General features: G+C 45.5%; 1 protein-coding gene across 1 annotated transcript in view; it reads right to left on the reverse strand.

The window, feature by feature from the left end:
• The window catches only part of ZHX3 (zinc fingers and homeoboxes 3), a 32,182-nt gene extending 24,369 nt beyond the window's left edge, over positions 1-7,813 (reverse strand). The window contains exon 1 of the mRNA XM_077459132.1: positions 7,622-7,813. The gene's annotated coding sequence lies outside the window, so the exon portion shown is untranslated. The remainder of the gene's footprint in view (positions 1-7,621) is intronic.
• Between the last annotated feature and the right edge of the window lie 2,682 nt (positions 7,814-10,495).

A 10,495-nucleotide genomic window follows, 5' to 3' on the forward strand; every position in this document is an offset into this window, starting at 1 on the left:
GGACACAGAGCGCAGACACAGCGGGGGGGGGCAGACATCGCAGGATCCTGGGGACAAGGTAAGTACACTGCACCAGGATCCTTAGATGTAATCCCGAGCGTAGCTCAGGGTTACGGCTAATAGTACTGAACTTTAACTCCAATCCACACTCAGGAAAATGGCCAGGGAGGGTAAAGTATAACTAAAGTCAAAACTTCTTTAGTTTTGGATAGAGTGGGGAGGAATTAGAGCACCTATCATGGTTTTTATTGCCATCTGAGCCCCTGTTAGAGAGATTCACCTTCTCTATTTGTCCTGTTTAAAATCATCGAAAGTGAAAAAAGGTCTGCGACTACACAGACTTCCTTACATTGAATGGATTTCCATCCATCTCCTGTTTAGCTAAGGCACAGGAAGCAAAAGGAAAATCTACCCAGTGGGACACAGTTGGCAAAAAAAAAAAAAAAGAAGTGAAAACTCCACACTCACCTGGTTCTTATTGCACTTACAGTGCCTTGCGAAAGTATTCGGCGCCCTTGAACATTTCAATCTTTTGCCACATTTCAGGCTTCAAAACATAAAGATATAAAAAATTTATTTTTTGTGAAGAATCACCAACAAGTGGGACACAAGTGTGAAGTGGAACGAAATCTATTGGATTTTTTAAACTTTTTTAGCAAATAAAAAAAACTAAGGTGGTGCGTGCAAAATTATTCGGCCCCTTTACTTTCAGTGCAGCAAACTCACTCCAGAAGTTCAGCGAGGATCTCTGAATGATCCAATGTTGTCCTAAATGACTGATGGTGATAAATAGAATCCACCTGTGTGTAATCAAGTCTCTGTATAAATGCACCTGCTCTGTGATAGTCTCAGGGTTCTGTTGAAAGCGCAGAGAGCATCATGAAGACCAAGGAACACACCAGGCAAGTCCGTAATACTGTTGTGGAGAAGTTTAAAGCCGGATTTGGATACAAAAAGATTTCCCAAGCTTTAAACATCCCAAGGAGCACTGTGCAAGCGATCATTTTGAAATGGAAGGAGTATCAGACCACTGCAAATCTACCAAGACCTGGCCATCCCTCTAAACTTTCAGCTCAGACAAGGAGAAGACTGATAAGAGATGCAGCCAAGAGGCCCATGATCACTCTGGATGAACTGCAGAGAACTACAGCTGAGGTGGGAGAGTCTGTCCATAGGACAACAATCAGTCGTACACTGCACAAATCTGGCCTTTATGGAAGAGTGGCAAGAAGAAAGCCATTTCTCAAAGATATCCATAAAAAGTCTCGTCTAAAATTTGCCACAAGCCACCTGGGAGACACACCAAACATGTGGAAGAAGGTGCTCTGGTCAGATGAAACCAAAATTAAACTTTTTGCCCACAATGCAAAACGATATGTTTGGCGTAAAAGCAACACAGCTCATCACCCTCAACACACCATCCCCACTGTCAAACATGGTGGTGGCAGCATCATGGTTTGGGCCTGCTTTTCTTCAGCAGGGACCGGGAAGATGGTTAAAATTGAGGGGAAGATGGATGCAGCCAAATACAGGACCATTCTGGATGAAAACCTGTTGGAGTCTGCAAAAGACCTGAAACTGGGATGGGGATTTATCTTCCAACAAGACAATGATCCCAAACATACAGCAAAATCTACAAAGGAATGGTTCACAAATAAACGTATCCAGGTGTTAGAATGGCCAAGTCAAAGTCCAGACCTGAATCCAATCGAGAATCTGTGGAAAGAGCTGAAAACTGCTGTTCACAAACGCTCTCCAACCAACCTCACTGAGCTCGAGCTGTTTTGCAAGGAAGAATGGGCAAAAATTTCAGTCTCTCGATGTGAAAAACTGATAGGGACATACCCCAAGCGACTTGCAGCTGTAATCGCAGCAAAAGGTGGCTCTACAAAGTATTAATAATTTTGCACGCCCCACTTTTCTTTTTATTAGTTAAAAAAAAAAGTTTCAAAAATCCAATAGATTTCGTTCCACTTCGCAATTGTGTCCCACTTGTTGGCGATTCTTCACAAAAAATAAATTTTTTTATAATTTTATGTTTGAAGCCTGAAATGTGGCAAAAGGCTGAAAAGTTCAAGGGGGCCGAATACTTTCGCAAGGCACTGTACCTCTGTAGAAAATCAGCTGTCACTGCACACATAGGTGGGCAGGGTTCCAGGGAATTGCAAGCCATGGCCTTCTTCCGGCACAGATCACAGCAATACTGAATGGTCTAAGTGGTCATTTGCCAGCTTGTCACAAATCAGAATCACCCCGATATCCCTAAGGAAAGAGGTATGCGGCTTTTAAATCCCTGGACCGATATACCAGCTGTGTAGGCAATGGCACCCAATCACCCACAGAGGCAAGTATAGGAGGGACAGGTAGTGGGTGAGGTTACCTAATTTTTTCTGAAAAGGAGAACTTACATTTTACGGCCCATTCACACAAAACGGACAGCTGCTGCACAGTACACAGCAATCAGTAATTGAGCCAATGAGAGAGGGGGTGAGGCGAAGCCAGGGCTCCGAGTCTGAATGGACACACACAGAAGCAGCTCAGCTGCCCCCCAGAGCAAGCTGCTTGCTGTGGGAGCACTCGGCAGGGGACAGGAACATCCGTGCTGCCATGTGCTAAACCATTACACAGAGCAGGTATGACTTTTTTTTAACCACTTAAAGCGGTAGTAAACCCGCAATGTTTTTTTTTTTTTTTTTTTTTTTTAAACCTGCAAAGCAAAAGGCATAATGAGCTAGTATGCACCGCATACTAGCTCATTATGAAATACTTACCTTAGAACGAGGCCCCGACATCTGGCCCGATCCGACATCTGGCCGACATGCTCCCTCGGCGTCTCTTCCGGGTATCGCGGCTCCGGCGCTGTGAGTGGCCGGAGCCGCGATATCGTCACTCCCGCGCATGCGCGCGGGAGATTTCAGTCCGGCCGCACGAGCGCTGCCGGATTTTCACGGAGAGAACCCCCTTGTGCGCATGCGCCGCTGCAGTCAGCGGCGCATACCGAGGGGAATATCTCCTAAACCGTACAGGTTTAGGAGATATTTTTTTTACCTACAGGTAAGCCTTATTATAGGCTTTCCTGTAGGTAAAAGTTAAAAAAATGACCATACTACCACTTTAACCTGTTCCCGACCATGTCTCGCAGATATACTGAGGCACAATGACTCTCCTACCCTTTTTTCGGCCACCAGAGGGCATGTGCCCGCTGCACGGTGGGGGACCCGATGCTTGTGGCAGATCATGAACGCCAGCACAGGGATTTATGTGTGTAAACACAAAACCCTGTGCTGTCAAAGGAGAGGAGCCATATGGTTTCTTTTGAAGTAGGAAAACGATAGGTCCCCTCTCCTAGTCAATCCTATCCCCATATGCAGTTAGAACACACAATTAACCCCTTGATTGCCCCTTAGTGTTAACCTATTCCCTGCCAGTGACATTTACACAGTAATCAGTGCACTTTTATAGCACCGATTAAATGCCATTGGTCCCAAAAATGTGTCAAAAGTCTCCGATCCATCTGTCGCAATACCGCTAAAAACCGCAGATCACCATCATCACTAGGTTTAAAAAAAAAAAAAAAAAAAAAAGCATAAATCTTTCCCATAGTTTGTAAACGCTGTAACTTTTGCGCAAACCAAACCTATGCTTATTGCGATTTTTACAAAAAACATGTAAAATATATAGTCCTAAACTGATGAAGAAATTAAGTTTTTTGTTTTTTTATTTGGGGGATATAATTAGCAAAAAATCTTTTTTTTTCTCCCCTTTTCAAAATTGTCGCTTTTTGTTTATAGCACAGAAAAACAAAACAAAAAATAAATAAAAACCGCAGAGGTGTTCAAATACCACCAAAAAAAGCGCTATTTGTGGGGGACACAAATTTTGCTTGGGTACAGCAACGAACGACTGCGCAATTGTCAGTTAAAGTGACACAGTACCAAATTGTAAACAAGTGCTCTGGTCAGGAAGGGGATAAAATCTTCTGGGACCGAAGTGGTTAAAGCGATTGTAAAGCCTCCCAATAATCATATAACCCCCTAGTAGAAGCACTCTCCTGGGGGTTGCTTTGCAGGCACGCTCCCGAGTCCATAGATGCTGAATGTAGGCCTCAGCCCCACCCCTGCTTTAGAGCTGCGCAATTAACCATCAAACGTTACCGCGATCTTGACTAAAGTGTTTCACAATTCTTTCTGTTCGTTCATAGAATGCATTTCACAATTCTTTCTTTTTTCTTTCATAGAATGCATGAAGATGAAAAAAACATTTACCTTTACAACCCCTTTAAGTATAATTGTAACAATTTGTCAATGGAATAGACTTTGCTTGTTAGGCCCCTTTCACACAGACGATCCAATCAGGCCCGCCTGTCAGTTTTTCAGGCGGACCTGAACGGATGCTCCATAGAGCTCTATGGAGCGTCGGATGTCAGCGGTGACAAGTCCGCTGACATCCGACTCGCTCCGATTCGAAAAAGCGTGACGGAGAAAAAAGCTATTTTTCCATCCGTCTGCGGATCGGATGACGACAGACACTGCGGTCCATCGTGATCCGATCTCCCACGGTGTGCAGAGACGGACCTGTCATCTCCCTGCTCAGCGAGGATCGACGGAATGATCCCCGCTGAGCAAACGGATATCCGCGGGGCGGATCAGCACTGATCCGCCCCGTGTGGAAGGACCCCAAGTGAAAAAAGTTGAACCACTTAAACACTAAGTTCTGACATTTGTTGGTTTCCAGTTAAAATCATTTTGGGTTTTTTTGCTAGAAAATTACTTGGCACCCCCAAACATTATAAATATATATTTTTATAGACACTCTAGAGAATAAAATGGTGGTTGTTGCAATATTTTATGTTACACTGTATTTGCAAAGTGTTTTTTTGGGGGAAAAATTACTTTAACGAATAAAAAAAAAAAAAAAAAAAAAACACACACACCAGTATAGTTAACCCTTTTTTGTATAATGTGAAAGATTTTACGTTGTGAGAATCATGATTTTTTTGCTTACAATAAAAAGATCACGATTCTCGTTTGACAGAATCGTGCAGCTCTACCTTGCGTCATTTTATTTGATCAACAGCAGCGTTGCTATCAATGTATCCAATCAAGAGCCGAGAAACCCGAGCAGAGGGACATCTCCTCTGTGGGAAGTTCCAGGGTTCAAGTAAGTAATGCATCCTAGGTGAAAAAAAACACGAGGGTTTACAACCTTTAACAACCGGGCCTTTTTTTCAAACTTATTTACAAGTTAAAATCTTTTTTTTTCTTTTGCTAGAATATTACTGAAAACCTCCAGATTTTATTTTTATTTTCTTTACGCCAGACACCCTAGAGAACAAAATGGCAGTCATTGCAATATTTTGTCACACCGTATTTGCGCAGAGTTTTACAAATGCAATTTTTTGGGAAAAAATACTTACGAAAACAGTAACGTTAGCCAATGGGTTTTTTTTTTTTTATATTGTGAAAGATAATGTTACGCCAAGTAAATTGATACCCAACATGTCACACTTCAAAATTGTGCCCACTCGTGGAATGGGAACAAACTTTGACACTTAAATCTCCACAGGTGGCGTTTAAAAATTTCTACAGGTTACCAGTTTTGAGTTACAGAGGAGGTCTAGGGCTAGAATCGTGGCCATACCTCACATGTTTGAACACCATTTTCATATGTAAGCGTGACTTACGTATGTGTATGCTTCTGCATGTGAGCATGGAGGGACAGAGCGTTTATAAAAAAAAAAAAAAAAAAAAAAAAAAAAAAAAAGGGAAATGAGAGAAAATATATATAAATATTTTTTTTTTTTTTTTTTATTCACTGGCTCTTTAAAAGTTTTTTTTCGATGAATTTTAGTCCTATTACAAGGAATATAAACATCACTTGTAAAAGAAAAAACATGACAGGACCTCTTTAATGTGCAATATGAGGTCAAAAGGACCTCAGATCTCACATTTACACTTAGACGCAATAATAATTTATAAAAAATGTCCCTTTAAGTCCGTTAGGCGGAAGTGACATTTGACGTGGGGGGCCACGATTCCCTCACTCGACACAGTTACCTTTTAGGGGGAAGGGCCGGATCGTCTCCGCCGCTACCGACAGCTCTGGTAAGTGGTGGAGATGACCGTAACAAATCCGCCGCAGAGACCACTTTTGTCTTAAAGCGGACCGCCTGCAGTTTCAGCTATCTGCTGCCATACTCCGGTATTTAACGTCAAATTATCGATGTATAACGGCGTTGGGTGGTCCGGAAGTGGTTAAAAAAAAAAACGAACAAGACTTTAGTATCACTTTAAATCTGCAAAAGGTGAATTGACACTATATGCAGCGATCAACGTTTTATCTCCCGCCCCCCCCCCCCCCCCCCCGCTGTCTTACGCCATCTAGGTGGCAGGTTTTGGCATCGGGCAGACATGTTCTCTCAACCATGCGTCTCCTCCTAGGCATCCAATAGGATCACCTGTCCTTTCAGCCAATCGGGTGACAGGTCTCACAAGCCACTTCCTGATTGGTAGATCAGTGTTATAATTGCGAATATTTATTCGCTATTGTGACACGCCTGAGTGGGCTCGGAGCACGTTCTCTGCGCCCCAAACCCACCCTATTTAAGCCTCTGGCTCTAATCCGGTACTTCCAAAAACACACACCCATTGGAATCGATGCATCCTGAAAGGGGCTGGATGCATGGCTAGCGGGGAGGGCAGTGGCACCTGTGCGCCCTTGCTCAAATCACATGGGATGTAAACAGGACTGTGGTGCGATTCATGTCTGAATCGCATTCTTTTTTTCCCCTGTGCGAACTCAAGCTTAAAATCACTAGGACAGGCCTGGGTTCACACAGGAGCGGTGTGTGTGAAACCGCATGCCATTCAGACAGGACTCCTGTTCACATTGCATGCAATTCTTTGCAGTGCGATTTGAGCCCATTCGTTTTGCACAGGTTCAAATCACACCGCAAAAAGGTATCACTTCTCTGAACGGGCGAGTACTTGACCAACGGTATAGGGGGTGGGGAGGAATTAGCTGCCATTGAAACGGTGGATCGCTCTGGCGCTGGAAGTTGCGCAGAGGCGCAAACCTCGGATTATCCAGCCAACGCGTTCCTTTGCGCTCATCTACGCTCAGACCTGGTGACGTCACTTCACCGTCGTATGAGATCTCCGCCCCCGGCGCTCACTGAGAAAAGCTATGGTTGTGGGGTCAGAGGTCACATAACCACAAAATATGTAGAAATACAGCATTTTAACAGCAATTTTTTTTTTTTTACAACACAGAAATGAGAGAGAAGACGCTTAGAATCACCAGGAAGTCCTTAGAAGTTCGTTTCCCCATCTACTTCAATCCTTCTGGAAGTTACTCATACTGGAAGGTGTTATGACTTCACTGGGCACATGCTTCTCCACCCCAGTCCACGAGTGCGCATGTCCTCCCATGTGAGGGTTCTCCGGGCCTTCCTATCCCCCTCACCCACCACTGAGGCCCCAGTGCACCCCCATTCCTCTCCACCACCACCCCCCCTCCATACACACTGCCCCCAACACCCATGGAGGACCCCCCCCATCAGACATAAGTAAGCCCCCCCACCTCCCTGACCGGCCAGCACCGTGTCCTTGCCGTCACTTACCGCCACACACCGAGGCCGGGCCTCCTCCGTCTCCGTCCCCGCTCTCCACACTTTTCAGGGCCCGGGAGCAGACGGCGACGCTCTGGCTCTGAGAAACCAACGCGGGGCTCCGATTGGCCCGCTGCGCGCCACGTGACAACCTTTTGCCTGGGCGGGACGAACTCAAACCAGCGCCAACCGCCGCCAGTGAAACATCAACACGTGACCGTCATGGAGGGAAGGGGGAGGGCGTAAAGAGCTGTGGAAGTGCTGAATGAAAAGTGTATAATGGCCCAAAAATAGAGTTCTGTTGTCCATAGCAACCAGTTTAGTTGTCACAGTAGTGAGTGGTGGGAGAAGGGAACAAGAATGCTGAACTGTTGCTATGGGCAGTCATGCTGAACTGTTGCTATGGGCAACCAACTTTTTCATACATAAGCTCCTTATCCATATTTCCAATAGGCATCATACTCATGCCTATATTGTGTATGGTGTAATGAACAATAGTTTTTCAGTCTTCCAATTGGATAGTAAATCAAAAATATAAACACTTAGAAAATCATTCCATGAACGGCCGCCATTAAAGTGTAAGTTCACCTTTTCAGAAAAAAAAAAGACACCCCACAACCTCCTGGCCTCTTTGGTTCCCATTGCACTTATTTAAATACCTGTGCAGTTTGATCAAAGCAATCGAATCCGCAAGCAATTCAATAGCCATAACGATCGATTCAGGCTCGATTTCGATTGGATTCAGTCAAGCTGAGTTGACCGACTGAAATGATGGATTGTTTTAAATCAATCGGCAGCACCGAGATGAAGACAATCGTATTTTGATTGATTAGGTTTGAAAATGGCATGGTGGAAACAGAGATGGGATCCATAAGGCCCCACTCGCACTTGGCGATTTGAATCGTGGGTAGATTCACAACGATTCCGCCCGCAATTCCAAAACCGTTTAACAATCGGTGCAAAGCACACAACAGGCATTTGGGTGCCGTTCATTCTAAATGGCACCCCCAAACGCGGTGTGATGTGGACGCGATCGGCGCCACAAAACACAACTTTTAAAATCGCAGGACGCTTGTCACCCAAAAAGGAGCAGGAGCTTTTTTTGGGCGACAAATGTGCATAAGGCAGCCATTTAAAGTGAATGCTTGTGTAGCGGCCATAACCCTTGGCAGGGTGGCCTTAACTTTTTGGACTTACCAGTTACGTCTGCTTGGCTTGTTCTTCCACGTCTAGGGGTTCCCAGGGTTGGTACCCAACAACTTTGGACGCTGACACCAATAAAGTTCTTTTGAAAAGTTTTTATTTGCAGGGGTAACATCCAACAACACAGTCTCATATGAACAGAGGGCAAGGGTGAAAGAACTCAGGCACCTTGAACTGCAGTTATAACAAAGTCTCTAATACCACCCAGAGAGTAGCCACTCGCAGCTGGGCGCTTCAAAGCTGAACAAATCTCTAGCCAGAGATTATGGCAGTCAGCACTTTGACTCAGTTGTAACTGAAAGTGAACAGGAACCTTTTTCCTCAGTAACTGGAACGTTCTCAGTCTCCTTGACAGTACTGGAAAAAGCGTGGATTCGTCAATGTCCTTCAAAACTCAGTAACCAGGCACTTCCCAGGATGCCAGCTTGTTGGCCCTCCTCCGAAGAGTCCTCCCCCGGTCACTTACACGAGCTGCGGTGCCCCTTCAAGCCAAAAGCACACCCGGACACCTTGAATACTCCCTCAGTTTCTGCGCCTCGGACCGGCCGGTTCCGAGACTCGGGAACAGACGGATCCCTACCCCAGACCAGGTGGGTCTATTGGGGTTAACCAACTGAAGCATATTGTGGAGCGACGAACGCTCCCGTGACCCCTCGCGGGGCTACCCCGGTCCAGAATCAGGAACAGACCGCTAGGGCCTCACGAACAAACCACACAGAACACGTGACCTCAACATCTTAAAGAGGAAGTAAACCCTGATGGATTTACTTCCTCTTTCATTCCCTGCAAAGGCAAAGCATAATGGACTACTATGCATCGCATAGTAGCCCATTATGTGTCACTTACCTGACACAGGAGCCAGCGAAGTCGCCGCTGTCCCCTGTAGTCCGCCGCATCCATCTTGCTGGTGGCGTCTCGCAGCTCCGCCGCTGTCATTCGGCGAAGCCGCAAAGACGTCACTCCCGCGCATGCGCACGGGAGTCAACGCGTGGCAGCTCCATTCTTGGAAATGCCGCGCTCAGTGCGCCTGCGCGCTGCTGTCTACGGCGCATGCGCCGTAGACAGCGGTGCCTGTTTTCGGGCAAATATCTCCTAAACCATATAGGTTTAGGAGATATTGCTTGGACCTACAGGTAAGCCTTAATCTAGGCTTACCTGTAGATCAAAGTGGTTTGTAAGGGTTTACAACCACTTTAAGTACCCCTCCCCAGACTCCTCAGCGTGGCCCGGTACACCCACTGATTGGCTCAGAGGAAGCTGATACCCAAAACGTCCAACCAGGCCTGGTTCTGAGCCTGCCATGTGCACCTCACTGTACACATGACCAAGCAGAACTCTAACACAACCCAGCCAAACTGATGTCAAAGTTAAACCTACATAATTAACCCTCAGAACCCCTTTACTGTTCTGAGGCAAAAAACTAAATTTACACATGAATGGGAAGCAGTTTTCGGGCGATATTTTTAGCGCAAAAGCGCCTGAAAAGCACCTCAGTGTGAAAGGGGTTAAAAACGATGCAAATTCAATCCCCCACATATGGCATACCAATCAACCAAGTTATTTATTTAAGACCTCTTTCACACTGAAGTGCTTTTCAGGCGCGTTCACGCTAAAAAAATCGCCTGAAAAGCTTACAAGAACCTTTTTCCATTAAAATCAATGAATGCTTTCACTGGAGCAGTG

This window comes from Lithobates pipiens, unplaced genomic scaffold (genome assembly GCF_037356315.1).
Source record: "Lithobates pipiens isolate NorthernLeopardFrog02 unplaced genomic scaffold, aLitPip1_a1.2 Scaffold_28, whole genome shotgun sequence".
NCBI classification, from domain to species: domain Eukaryota; kingdom Metazoa; phylum Chordata; class Amphibia; order Anura; family Ranidae; genus Lithobates; species Lithobates pipiens.